At 38.2% G+C, this 14,811-nt stretch overlaps 1 long non-coding RNA gene across 5 annotated transcripts in view; it reads left to right on the plus strand.

Moving 5' to 3' along the window:
* The window catches only part of LOC147369852 (uncharacterized), a 1,128,106-nt gene that overhangs the window by 913,491 nt on the left and 199,804 nt on the right, over positions 1-14,811 (plus strand). The window contains exon 8 of one of the 5 annotated variants that reach the window (XR_015167969.1): positions 5,670-6,146. The exons of 3 other annotated variants lie outside the window; for them this stretch is intronic. This is a non-coding gene — a long non-coding RNA (uncharacterized LOC147369852). Of the gene's footprint in view, positions 1-5,669; positions 6,147-14,811 lie in introns of those variants that run through there. One more of the 5 variants, XR_015167968.1, reaches the window with a different exon arrangement.

The raw sequence follows: 14,811 nt of genomic DNA on the forward strand, positions 1-14,811 counted from the left end.
TAGATTCTTTTTTCCAGATAGGTCATTACATTACTCTATTGAGTAGAGTTCCCTGAGCTATACCGTAGGTTCTTACTACTTATCTATTTTATATACAGTAGTGTGTATATGTCAATCCTGATCTCCTAATTTATCCCTCCTCCTCTCCCTCCATCCCAGCCTGGTAGCTCAAACAATAAAAAATCTGTCTGCAGTGTGGGAGACCCAGGTTTGACTCCTGGGTTAGGAAGATCCCCTGGAGAAAGGAATGGGAACCCATTCCAGTATTCTTGCCTGGAGAATTTCATGCAAGAGGCACCTGGTGGGCCACAGTCCATAGGATCGCAAAGAGCAGGACATGACTGAGCGACTGACACTGTCCCTTACCCCCTGGTAGCTGTAAGTCTGTTTCCTACATCTGTAATTCTATTTCTGTTTTGTAGAAATGTTCATTTATAACCTTTTTCAAGATTCCACATATAAGCAATATCATATGACATTAAGACACAACCATTTTCATGACTGACAAATTGTAGGTCCAGAGAAGCAGGTTGAATTTTAGAATAAAACAAAGCAGTGATAAGATGGATCTTATTTCATTATCCTGTGGCTCCTGAAGGTGACATGGAGGAACCTGGGGTTCCATAAGCCACACCTGGCCTGCACACCTTTGTTATTTGACTTATATAACCTGTTTTCAAGTTACTTAAATGAGGACATTTCACATTTAAACTCTGATTTCTAGCTTCTCTTGAAAAACTGGAAGGTCTAGCATTTTGAGGCCCATACGTTCAAAATGGCAGCTGAGGACAGGGCTCTTAGGAGTCTCTCCACCTCTTTAGAGGGGGCCTACCTTCTCCCAGCGACCACGGTGCAAATAAATGATTCATTCATTTGCTGCACCTGCCTGATTGCTCTAGGTACAAGTTTTCATCTTCCGAGTAGAGGTAGGTATCAATCCCTATGTGTCACATCCAGACTCAAAATAATTGTTTAAAACCTGATGGAAATGGAGGGGTAGGGATAGAAGTAAATAGGAGCACTTGTCAATCCCACTTTTGCAGGCCATTAGGGATGCTATTCGACTTTTGATAGTAGAGATGACACATTAACTACCAAGAAGATGATGTAATAATAAGATTGTGTGTGCGTATGTGTATGTGTCCATGTGCAGTCGCTCATGTCTGACACTTTGTGACCCATGAACTATAGCCCACCAGTCTTCTCTGTCCATGGGATTCTCCAGGCAAGAATCCTGCAGTGGGTTACTATGTCCTTCTCAAGGGGATATTCCTGACCCAGGGATTGAACCCTTGTCTTCTGTGTCTCTTGCATTGAAGGGGGATTCTTTACCCCTGGGGCACTGGGAAAGCTCCATAATAAGATTACTTTAAAAGAGCTATCACTTTTCTCTATTTGATTTTATAATATACTGCAACATGAATATTACCTTGTGTCTTACAGAGATGCTCAGGGTAAGTTCTATGATTTGTAGCCCTTTCATAGAAATAAGAAGTCCTTGTTGAGCCAACTACAAAGCCCAAGCTATTTAGCATCTTGCTTAGAGGAGTTTCTACCTTACATAAAGTATTGGAGTGATTTGCACAATCTGGAATTTCTTTATTATGGATTCTTTCTTTTTCCTACGTAGAATTTAGGTACAATATTCTATCCAATCCTCTGAACAGTTCTACTCTACAGCACTGAAACGCTGCATGGTGGTCCTGAGGAAATTAAACCCTGGCTTTCCCTGTTTCCTCACACCTAACTCACTCTAGAGACTTCCCATTGCTGCTTCACTGGCACAAACCAAAGGCAGTGAAGTGAAATTCACAGACAGTCCCTGACACATTGCTTTTAAAGCTACATTTACTCACCTCGACACAGTCTGTCATCAAACCACCTCCAGCTTGGACTGCACAATTATTTCCTTGAAATTGGTGTCACATCCTATGGTACATAATTAGTTAAGCTATTTTCTATGCTCCTCAAGTTCATTTTTATAGAATTAATAACATAGTTACTTGCACTCTGGGTGAAGACAAGTACAGTGTTGATCATGTATGCAACCTATACGTAAATGTCATAGCATCTACTACCAGCTTGCCATACCACTTGCCATATCACTTGCCGTATCACTGTGATGCCCACAGTGAAATTAAATGGCCCATAGCTTCTAATAGGCAGAAGAACTGGAGCATCATTTGTTTTTCCTAAATTCATGATTTCCCAAGTTCAAGATTGTGTTTTTCTTGATTCTTATATGAACCTTCAAATTGTATTTTGAAGAAAAATCATTCAAGAGAAAGAATGGAAACATCTTGGCAATCTTTAGAATTAATACTATATCCTTGCTTGGGGAAATTATTTCAATCTATTCGTACCAGTTTCTCCAGTAGAGCACACTGGAGTCGTCTCCCCAGAGTCTGTCCCACCACTGTTGTGTTTTGCAAGAGCATTGGTTCTTGGTATGCTGGACCCTGTCTCCTCCTCCGTGTGCACCCTCATTGTTACAAATTGACCGAAGCAGTCCTATCCCTCTAGCTCAGACATTAGTTCTACAATGGGCATGCCTTCCAAGTTGCTTTAAATAGAGTGAAATAAACATATTTTAGGCAGTTTGGGGTACAAAGATGTGATTTTCTTTATGTTGTGCTTTAAGAACATAACATATAAAGCTGGTGTAGTAATTGCTGGTGGAATTGATAATCAGAAAGAATCCACCTGCAATGTAAGGGATACAGGAGATGCAGGTTCAAGCCCTGGGTCAGTGAGTTAGGTGTGAGAGTCAGAAAGTTCCCCTGGAGGAGGGTATTCTTGCCTGAAGAATTCCAAGGACAGAGGAGCCTGACAGACCAAAGAGTCGGACATGATTGAAGAGATTTAGTATACATATAGAATTAAGAGAGAATGTAAACCACCAGATCACACCATACCTGAAGCCCAGTATTAACCACCATATAACTCCTTAAGTATATGAGCTAGTAATTTCTTTACTGAAAACTTCACTGTTACATTTTCTAAAAGTAAAGATATATTGTATTTGCATCAAAAATACAGAGTGCCAATAGAGTGCTATAAGCACAATATTAAGTACAGTCCCAACTACAGGAATTTTTAGTCAGAATTTTCTGTTATCCTTTTTATCAATCCGTTAATTTATATCCTAATGTTTAAATAATACATTGGCCTTTTAGTATTTCTAATGTTAGAGAAAATAAAAAAAGCAAGATGAAAGCTTTCACTTTGGACCATTAGCTTTCAAACATTGTTGTAGACAATGATTACTTGGATGGCTTATTAAAAATATAGATAACCAGGAATGCTCCAGATGTATGTAACCAGAAACTGAGAAGGAGAAGTCCAGGCATTTGTTTTTCTCAGGGAATAACAGGTAATTCTGAGTTGCATAAAAGTTTGAACATCTCTGTCATAAGTTTACCGTATAACACCAGGGTTTTATAAAAGGTATTCGATTGTGTTATATTGGAAGTTTGAAACCCTGATCGCTGTTTGTGGTATATTACTATAACTTCATGAGGGAGAAGTCATACCTTTCTTTTCCTATGCTGCTAAGTCACTTCAGTCGTGTCCAACTCTATGCGACCCCATAGACAGCAGCCCACCAGGTTCCCCCGTCCCTAGGATTCTCCAGGCAAGAACACTGGAGTGGGTTGCCATTTCCTTCTCCAATGCATGAAAGTGGAAAGTGAAAATGAAAGTGAAGTCACTCAGTCGTGTCTGACTCTTAGCGACCCCATGGACTGCAGCCTACCAGGCTCCTCTGTCCATGGGATTTTCCAGGCAAGAGTACTGGAGTGGGGTGCCATTGCCTTATCCGTCAATAAATATATGTTAACTAAATTAACTTCTATGTCAAGCGAGGATGCTCCCAATTTTCACACAGTTAACCTGAGAAAAAGTATTTACCAAGGAGTATATGTGTCTCATGTATGGAATCCAGCTGACATGGAAGAGGTTGATGACATTTTGATATATCCCATCTCTGTGATTTTATTTTTTGAAAATAAATCTGAGTTAGTCAAAACCACTTCACCAGGGAATGTATGAAGATCACTTAGTGATAAAACCCAGGATGAAAATATTCATCACACAACTCTTGTCAAAGTGACTTTTGAATTGATCATCATAATTTTTGCTACTTTCAAATGAAGTCTAACCAGTTAACAAAAAAGTGAGTGATTTCCTTAACTAAAGAGTTTAGATTTAATGATGAAAAGTACAGGTTAGAAAAACGGATTTATGATTCTAACCTCAGAAATGTATCACTGTTATTAAATTGCTCACTGAGCACATCACCACCATATTTAGTATATATTCAAAATCTTTGACAATATTTAAAATAGCTAGATTTTCCTGTACACATTATTCAGAAGGGGAAACATAGATAATTTAAGCATCAACAAATATATCAAATGTTTCATTGATAAATCCTCCCTTTAGGTGGAAGGGAGGAATGAAGGCTATTATTTCAGATGTCCTTCTCTTTAAAAATCAGAAATACTTGAGCATATTTTTACTATAAATAATGTTGAATAGTTGGTAACCTTTCAGAAATGATTACAGTCAAGCTTCTTAGAAGAATCCTTCTCAGTGAATTTAACATAGAATACAGTATCAACATTTGAAATATATATGTATATGTATATCAACTCTAAATTATATATGTGTGTGTGTGTGTGTGCATCCACAAGATCACATGCAGGTAGTGATATATACAGATACACACTCACACACACACACATAAAAGTTTATATAAAGCCAGAAAGTTGAACTTGTTCTGGTATCTAGGGAAATGTCTAAAAACTGACACCGCAGCTCCTGGGACAGGTACAACCACAAAGCTAGAAACCTTTTATCTTTCTGTGGGAATGTCGGCACTGCTTCCAAAGAATCCTTTTGTAAACATCCTCCTAGATAAGTTAGTAATACCAGATGAGACGTGAATACACCTAGCACTACCGCATGAGAGAAGGTGGCAATTTGTCTCCCCTTCTTTCTGCTGCAGAGATAAAGAAGAGCTTAAATCAATTCACTCAAGCGTATGAGGAGGGGAAAATTTAGTTTCACACCTAAAGCAATCAGATTATTATACTGTCTTGTACCACTCCACCACAGAAAACAAATTTTTGTTTTCAAATTGAAAAAATTGCAAAAGTGAAATCCTCTCCATCTCATCTCTTTCTGTACACACACAGGCACATACGCACACACTAAACACACACACACACACACAGAGTGATTGCCCATGAAATTTCCTTTGAAATTATTGTACAGATTCGCATTCCAGCAGAAATTTGAAAGTAAATGGGCCCAGACAATTGTCAGAAGCTTGAATCTGACTCATAACCATGTTTCACATTTAAGGGACCCAAGACTCCAAGATTTCTGCCTTGCATTTATGGTGAATGTGAATTACAACTGAGTCGAAATAGTCTCTTTCTTGGCCTCTTGTAATATATATTCCGAGTAGAAAGATGGAATAGGTCATTATTCAGAACAATTTACTCCTAGATGATTGATCAAAGGAATCGCCAGTGAGCAATCACTCATTCTCTGCCAAGATGGGCAGCATGTGGAATATAGGTTGACAAGAAAGTGTGAAGTGACGTTTGTGCCCTGCCAATGCCACCATCATCATGCAGTGATCCTTTCTCGTTTTCTTACAGTGGTCATGGACACTGAGCACAAAGAATAAATGACTTGAGAGAAATGAAAAAATTTGTTGTCAGAGTACCAAAGCTGGAACAGGATGCATAAGACAAATATTAATGCATTCATTCTGTTGGGGCAACAAAAAAGCAATGACTCCAAAGGCTTGAGATATCCTCACAATATTAGGAGGTTAAAGCCAATGAGATCAAAGCCAAAAGTGCCGAGAAGCACACCAAAAAATGTAGATAATTTTATGACAGAAAAGACCTCATCCAAGCTAACCTTGAGTCCCCGTTCTATATGAAGAACAACTTTTAGGTCAGCCATCAGCTAGAAGCAACTGTTCAAATCCCAGCTGGGTAGTCCCTTTCTGCCATATTAGATAAATTGACTTTGACATGGTATTTGGGCCTTTGGGGAAAGACCTTAAAACCACATCTGTTTTATTTATTTTAAAGATCCCACTGGAGCTTTTAAAAGAGTAGGCATTTATCCTGAGGCAATTGGGGTAGCATGAGAGGACTCAAGGCTGATTACCATAGGCCTGTTGACACTCACGTTGTAACAATGGCTGATCTTGTTCACCATCCCCACCACCGGCTGCCGCTGTCTTAGCAAGTTTAAATTAAAAAAAAAAAAAAAAAAGGCAACAAAAGCAAGCAGACAGAAAAAATAATTGAGAATAAGGCTTCTGAGATAAGAGAAAAGTGACCAAAATAAAACCAAACCTATTATGCACATTGCTTTGTGTCTCATTTTCTTGACTGCAGAATTGAACTTGTAAACCAGGCTTCACAGGAGAGAAACAAAGGGAACTTTCAGAGACTCAGTGTGCCCACTACTCGTGGTTTTCATCTTGCCCTCACTTCCTCTGCTGAGGTAGAGAGTAGCCAATACATGTTTTAACCCAAGTGGAGCTCTGAGGTGCAGTGGCGCTTACAGGACACAGCTAATAATGGCTATGGCTTTTCATGACATCTCTTTGGTACACTTCAGCATGACCTTGTCAAAGTTAAAAGCTCATAAAATTCCTATTTACTTTTTATGGCATACGATTCTGCATAACAGTGCTTAAAACAAAAACACAGTATAATTATACTGTCAATCAAGTGGCTAAGAAAGGCATTTTCCACCAGCCTCTTACCTAGCAAACTGTAAATAATTTATAAAACCAGAAGTCATGACTAAGTGGCAGTGTTCGGGGGCTAGTTAAGCACTTTTTATAGCGCCACGGTTTAAGAGAGCTGGGCACAAAACACTGCTTGTTTACTTTTATCCTGAGAGTGTAAAAGATTGTCATTTGTGCTTGTCGTCCTTACGTGTGGGCTCTAATAAAAATATCAAATTGTCAGTAGAAATTTGAACAGGTGTAGAATGAGAGTAATAATGATGTTTTATTCATACGCATTTCCAGCCCATTTAACTTCATCCAACAAACAACAAAAAATATTTTCTTCATTACCTCCAATTAATGTAAATGTCAAATGTGTTGAATATATTATCACACTGATAATTTGTTGTGTTGATTGATTTCTGGAATGTTTTGGATTAAAGTAACAATTTTTCTTACTTGACTCACAATTGCATGCTGTTATCCGTCACCTCTGGATTATGTAAATAACAAATTTGTTTCCATTAGATCTAGCACTAATTCTGGTAAATAAGATTCTCAAAGTGTCAGTGATTTCTGAGATTTCTAGCTTCTTCATTACTTTCCATTATTTTATTAATTGTTAAGTAGAATTTATCAGCTCTGGAGAAAATGTGTATCTGCTTTATGCCAATGGCTAGATAAATTTTTGCAAGCCCTTTATATTTATAGTATTTATAAAGCATTAGCAGTATAAAATCCAAATAATTAAATTCTAGATTCTACATCCCTATTTGTGTTTTAAATTGTTTTCACAAGCCAAAGTCCAGTATTTGCTTCTCATAATAGTCTTTCATAATAATCAAGATGTATATTATGAATCATTTCTGTAATTGGTTTCATGTTATTTTTCTTAAACTCTTCCAGCCATTATTTAATCTTCTTACCAGATATATTTAAAATGAAAAACTTATTATCAATTTTCAAAGGAAATATTTAATGATATGTTCAATAGATTTCTTAGTATGATAATAGAGAAATATATTTTTTAATTTTGGTGTTGATATCTTTTATATTCACATTTAAAGTTGAAGTGAAGTGGAAAATTTAGGTTATTTTCCTTCTGATTTAGGAGAAAATCTAGTGTGTGTGTGTATTTTTTTTTTTTTTTTGGTATCCTTTCTTTATATGGTTATTTCAATTAAACTGCATTTGTTAAGTGGGAAATTTCAAAAAGGGTTTGAGGGGCTCTGAATATATATATAAGCATAGCATTGAATCTTAGCTCAATAGTTTCTTAATGACATTGATAAGTGATTTGATCCCCCCATGCCTTGATTGGGGGTAATATTATTTATCACATAGTTTTCTGTGTGATATTATTACACAGTTATTTTTCTGTGTGATACTATTTATCACATAGCTTCCCTGGTGGCTCAGACAGTAAAATTGCTTGCAATGCTGGAGACCTGGGTTCAATCCCTGGGTCGGGAAGATCCCCTGGAGAAGGGAACAGCAACCCACTGCCTGGAAAATTCCATGGATGGAGGAACCTCATAGGCTACAGTCCATGGGGTCACAAAGAGTCAGACACGACTGAGCAACTTCGCTTTCGCTTTCTGAAAATGCTAAATATTTGTGAAACACCTAGCACACTGTACTACTTAGGGAAGATAGCCAACAGTTTATTTTTATAGATCTTTCTTTCCTTCTCTATTTTTTTCATATCATTTAAATAAAAAGGACAGTGCATTCCACAGAATATTATATTTTAAACAACATATTTTTATATATGCATCCGTTATGAATTGCACCTAACCCTTCAGATGGGTAGCAAATAATATTTATTTTTTGAGAATCTCACATAATTTCTAGTATGAGCTGTAGGATTAAACTCAGTTGGTTCTTGATATTCCTCCACTTTTCCCCATGGGCTAGATATTAATACCTAAAAGATTTTGTAGACCTGTGGAGAGGCAGGAGTTTGTATAATGGTGGTGGGATTTTCAGTGCTATAAGCAAGGACTTCCCATTGCAAGCATTGTCATATGTCTGCCATTGATTGAATTTTCACATCAGTTGTCCATGATGAGTCAGCTTTCAGCTCCATCTTCAAGGATTCCTCTGGTTCAGGTCCTTCAGATCAGTATTAATGCTTTTTTTTTTTTTGTAACTGCATTGGCACAGAAAGTCAACGAGGCTCTTTCAGGCCCCCTTCATCTCCTTACTCCATACTGCCTTATTATTTCTGTCATCTCATTAACTCTCCTGGAATTCCACCCAGGAAGTAAGGCTCAGGTTCTCCTAATAGCACATCCTACAAGCTTCTCAGAGGCATGCCTCTCATCTCTTTCAACTTGAGGCTTGATCCACACAGCAGGGGAAAAAACCTCCCTTTCTCAGGGACCCATTTCCATTTACTCTTAGCATCCGCTGGTTCTTTCATTTCCCTCCTAACTCAGGAAATGTAGGTCACTGTTTCAAATGAAGTAGTATTCTGAATGTGTTGCTCCTGCCCTCCATTCTGGTCCTCAAAGGCCGAGGCCTAAACTCAAAGACCATGAATGGCCTTTTAGCTTTCTTCTCATGTGCTGACATGGAAAGTGGCCTTCCTGGGGTCTTTCTATCTCCTGTAGCAATGATGTGAAACACCTAGCTGATGACCTAGGGAAATGGCAACATAATATAAGCAAATACTGGGGAAAATATGCACGTCAAGCATTATCTTACTATATCAAGTTTCAAAAAGGTTCCTACAATTAGAAAAATATGAAGGAAAATTGCAAGAGTAAATAATAGAATGATGGCATTTATTGCTTGGGAGTCCTTCATTCTAGCAACCATTCCTCATTTCTGCCTTGCCTCAACCTGAGAACCACAGGGTAGGAACCAGATTGGGGTCAAGATTGAGAGTAATAAGTGGGGAAGCAAGGAGACCAAGAGGAGGAAGGAACTAGAACAGTTGGACACATGTTAATAAAAAGGTAAGGGATTGAAAGAGGAATTTCTGTGCAGCAGATCAGAATTTCTGTGCAGCTCACTCAGGACGCAGACACTAGTTTTCTTGCCCAGTACATCCTGGAGATGTGGCATCAAATATCACAGTATCACAGAGACAAATATAGCAACAGTCACCACTTACTTTCCGTAAATACCACCCAATTTGCAGAATAGACTCAAAAATTCTAAGAAAGCTTCTAAGGCTCCATTAAATAAAAATAAACGTATTTAGCACCATTTAAGTGCCCACTAGCCTTCACATTTCATGTTAATATGCATATCCCAAGGCATATTTATTATAGCCTCTGTTCTCTAAGAGGCACTGTGCATTAGGCTTAAATTTAAGGAAAAGGCTATAAAAAATGGCAAAAAAACCATAGCTAAGCTGGCAAAAACTCCCAGTGGGCATAGTAGCTTTCAGGACTGGGAGTAGCATCAGAATTTCAGTCTAAATGCCTTTTGTCATCAGTGTGACTTATAGGAATCTGGGCAAATTTTGTGTGTCACTGACTTCGTCGATCAGGAAAGCAATGTAAACATTTAGAATCCTTATGAACAGCATTCTCAAGGCAATATTGCTCCAAGGAATTCTAGAAGCAAAGGCCAAAGTCATGACTACTAGCTAGCGGTGTAACACAACAGCATCAGATAATGAGAAGGTTCGTTTTATAACCATATCCTATGATAGGGGAGAAACTAACATTAACTAAGATTAACATAAAAAAAAGTGACAACAAGCAACAACAACAAAAAAAACACCACATACACACATATATGTGCACATGTACATACATAAAAATACACTTAATGACCAAGCAATTGAGATTTAGTTCATATTTTGTGGTTCTTAAAATGGCACCCCAATAGTACTTAATGGTACTTTATTTTATTCCTCCTGCTCCTGCTCCTGCTAAGTCGCTTCAGTCGTGTCCGACTCTGTGTGACCCCATGGACTGCAGCCTACCAAGCTTCTCCATCCATGAGATTCTCCAGGCAAGAACACTGGAGTGGGTTGCCATTTCCTTCTCCAATGCATGAAAGTGGAAAGTGAAAGTGAAGTCGCTCAGTCGTGTCTGACTCTTAGCGACTCCATGGACTGCAGCCTACCAGGCTCCTCCATCCATGGGATTTTTTGGGCAACAGTACTGGAGTGGGGTGCCATTGCCTTCTCCCTTTATTCCTCCAGTGCATACCATTATCTTGCTGTCCATTAGTCCAGGCCAGCATATGGATTCATCCAAATAGAGAAATAATAAAAAACAGAACATTACTTTGCCAACAAAGGTCCATCTAGTCAAAGCTGTGGTTTTTCCAGTAGTCATGTATGGATATAAGAGTTGATTATAAAGAAAGCTGAGTGCAGAAGAATTGATGCTTTTGAACTGTGATGTTGGAGAAGACTCTTGAGAGTCCCTTGGACTGCAAGGAGATCCAACCAGTCCATCCTAAAGAAAATCAGTCCTGAATATTTATTGGGAGGACTGATGCTGTTGCTGAAATTCCAGTAGTTTGGCCACCTGATGTGAAGAACTGATTCATTTGAAAAGACCCTGATGCTGGGAAAGATTAAAGGCAGGAGGAGAAGGGGACGACAGAGAATGAGATGGTTGGATAGCATCACCGACTCAATGTACATAAGTTAGAGTAAATTCTGGGAGTTGGTGATGGACAGGGAGGCCTGGCGAGCTGCAGTCCATGGGGTCGCAAAGAGTCAGACACAACTGAGCAACTGAACTGAACTGAAATAGAGAGATGGGTTACCATACACCTACATCATATCTGTCTTCTATATTCAGAAAATCTTCTTGTTTATAAGAACCTGCTTACCATAAGTCTCAAAATGTCAAGGATTCTGGAGAAATAAGTAAATCTTTGTCACCCTGCAACAACAACAACCAAAAACAATTTACCATTATAAATACACAGAATAAAGAATATCTGAGAAATGAAGCAATGAATGGCTTCTAGTTATTGCCCAGGTTTGGGGAGAAGCCTAAGGTTTATTTGGAAATTGACTAGTACTTTCAGTGTGTTATTATAGACAATCAAATGGGAATATGCAAATACTTAAGCTAAGATATCAGTAAGCTGGCCTACAGTGGAGACTTAGCATTATATAGTATTAGAGTTGAAGTGCAGTTAGAAGACACTCTGCAGTAATAAATATTATGCTCAAAGCTTTAAGCCAGCACTTCAGTAGACTCTTGAGACCCACTATAAGATTGGCAGGCCCTGGTGGCTCCTCACTGGAGGGCCATTCTGCCAATTCCAGAAATATTTTAGAGCAAATCAGGAAGTTCCTTTCATTTCACCTCTACTTCCAGTGTAAAAATGGCCTTAGAGATTTAGAATAAGACAAAATAGCCTCTAAAAGCTAGTACTAGGTCACAACTTATTCATTAGTCCTGGGTTTATATATTCTCTGATGGTTTATTATGAAACTTATTATAATCAAAATTTCCACTAAAGAAAATCAGATTAATTTAGAATTTTTCAGTGTGGCAACTGAAATAAAATGTATTTAAAGGTGATCAGAAATTGGATCTAATAAGAAATATGATGATAATAACCAAAGCCAGCTCTCTGAAAATTACATTTACTCATGGAAAGATTTGGAAATTATTTTTTTCCTGACTAGCATACCACGCTAAATATTTTAAGAAAAGAAATTGCATGTAAGTCTGAGAAATCAACCATGTATTAAAGAACTTCTGTTGCTTTTTAATAACATAGCACTTTACTTAATAAAGATGAAAATACTTAATTGCATTTTGATCATTAGAATTTTCTTTTTATATTTATCCATCAGTACAAAGATATTAGCTACACAATCTGTGCTTAGCAGGCTGCTAGAATTCATGGTGGGGCATACATAAAATAAATAAAAGAGTCACTTCTTTTTTTTTTTTAAATAAGATTTTTTTAAATTTTATTTTATTTAACTTTACAATATTGTATTGGTTTTGCCATATATCAAAATGAATCTGCCACAGGTATACATGTGTTCCCCATCCTGAACCCTCCTCCCTCCTCCCTCCCCATACCATCCCTCTGGGTCGTCCCAGTGCACCAGCCAGTATCGTGCATCGAACCTGGACTGGCGACTCGTTTCATATATGACATTATACATATTTCAACGCCATTCTCCCAAATCATCCCACCCTCTCCCTGTCCCACAGAGTCCAAAAGACTGTTCTATACATCAGAGTCTCTTTTGCTGTCTCATATACAGGGTTATAGTTACCATCTTTCTAAATTCCATATTAAAAGACACTTACTCCTTGGAAGGAAAGTTATGACCAACCTAGATAGCATATTCAAAAGCAGAGACATTACTTTGCCAACAAAGGTCCATCTAGTCAAGGCTATGGTTTTTCCTGTGGTCATGTATGGATGTGAGAGTTGGACTGTGAAGAAGGCTGAGCACTGAAGAATTGATGCTTTTGAACTGTGGTGTTGGAGAAGACTCTTGAGAGTCCCTTGGACTGCAAGGAGATCCAACCAGTCCATTCTGAGGGAGATCAGCCCTGGGATTTCTTCAGAAGGAATGATGCTAAAGCTGAAACTCCAGTACTTTGGCCACCTCATGCGAAGAGTTGACTCATTGGAAAAGACTCTGATGCTGGGAGGGATTGAGGGCAGGAGGAGAAGGGGACGACAGAGGATGAGATGGCTGAATAGAATCACTGACTCGATGGACATGAGTCTGAGTGAACTAGTGGAGTTGGTGATGGACAGGGAGGCCTGGCGTGCTGCGATTCGTGGGGTCGCAAAGAGTTGGACACGACTGAGCGACTGATCTGATCTGATCTGATACTGTATTGGTGTTTTTCTTTCTGGCTTACTTCACTCTGTATAATAGGCTCCAGTTTCATCCACCTCATTAGAACTGATTCAAATGTATTCTTTTTAATGGCTGAGTAATACTCCATTGTGTATACGTACCACAGCTTTCTTATCCATTCATCTGCTGATGGACATCTAGGTTGCTTCCATGTCCTGGCTATTATAAAAGACAAGAAGTTGATTCATTGGTGGAGGAAGGACATTAGTATGTAACCTATAACAAAATAGTAATTCAGATGGGAAAATAATTTAGAGAATAGATTACAATGAGCTAAAGGTCTTCAAGAAAATCAAGATTTGTGTTAATGGAAATTCAAGAATTTCATTTTTCAAAGTTAGGTGGACATTAATGAAAGGATAGCAACACAGACCAAACACTTTTTCAGCCATGTTTTATGGTGAATATGATAAGGAAACCCTTAATACTAATTATGCTATTATGCATCTATTAATTCCTTGCTATTAGAAGAGGACAGGCCAATGTGAAGTGGCAAAAATCTGTAACTTCATATACTTCAACATGTAAGAAGGAATAAAAAGAAAAAAAGAAAAAGCTGAGGAAATGTGTTTTAATAGACCTATTAATAAGACTTTGCATTTATTTTTTATAAAGAGGTAAAGTAAAATGCATACAGAAACCACTGTATGGTTCCCAGGGCAAACCAGGTCCTATAGACAAAATAGAATGATGACAAGCTAGTTTTAGCTATGACTCATTGTGAGAAACATTTCCAAGAAATTGGTCTGGGTAAAGTTGAGGACTGGTAGAAACCTTCTTCAGTTAATAGTGTTGTTGTTCAGTCACTAAGTCATGTTCTACTCTTTGCAATCCCATGAACTGGAGCACGCTAGACTCCCCTGTCCTTCACTATCTCTTGGAGTTTGCTCAAATTCATGCCCTTTGAATTGGTGACAATATTTAACTATCTCATCCTCTGCTCCTCTTTCTCCTTTGCCTTCAAACTTTCCCAGCATCAGGGTCTTTTCCAATAAGTTGGCTCTTTGCATCAGGTTGTCAAGGTATTGGAGCTTCAGCTTCAGCATTAATCCTTCCAATGAATGTTCAAGGATGATCTTTAGGTTTGACTGGTTATATCTCCTTACTGTCCAAGGGTATAAGAGTCTTCTGCAGCACCACAATTTGAAAGTGTCAATTCTTTGGTGCTCAGCCTTCCTTCTGGTCCTACTCACATCCATACACTACTGGAAAAACCATAGCT

Source organism: Bos grunniens, chromosome 7 (genome assembly GCF_055505025.1).
Source record: "Bos grunniens cultivar Pamir isolate PY7600 chromosome 7, Bosgru_T2T1.0, whole genome shotgun sequence".
NCBI classification, from domain to species: Eukaryota; Metazoa; Chordata; class Mammalia; order Artiodactyla; family Bovidae; genus Bos; species Bos grunniens.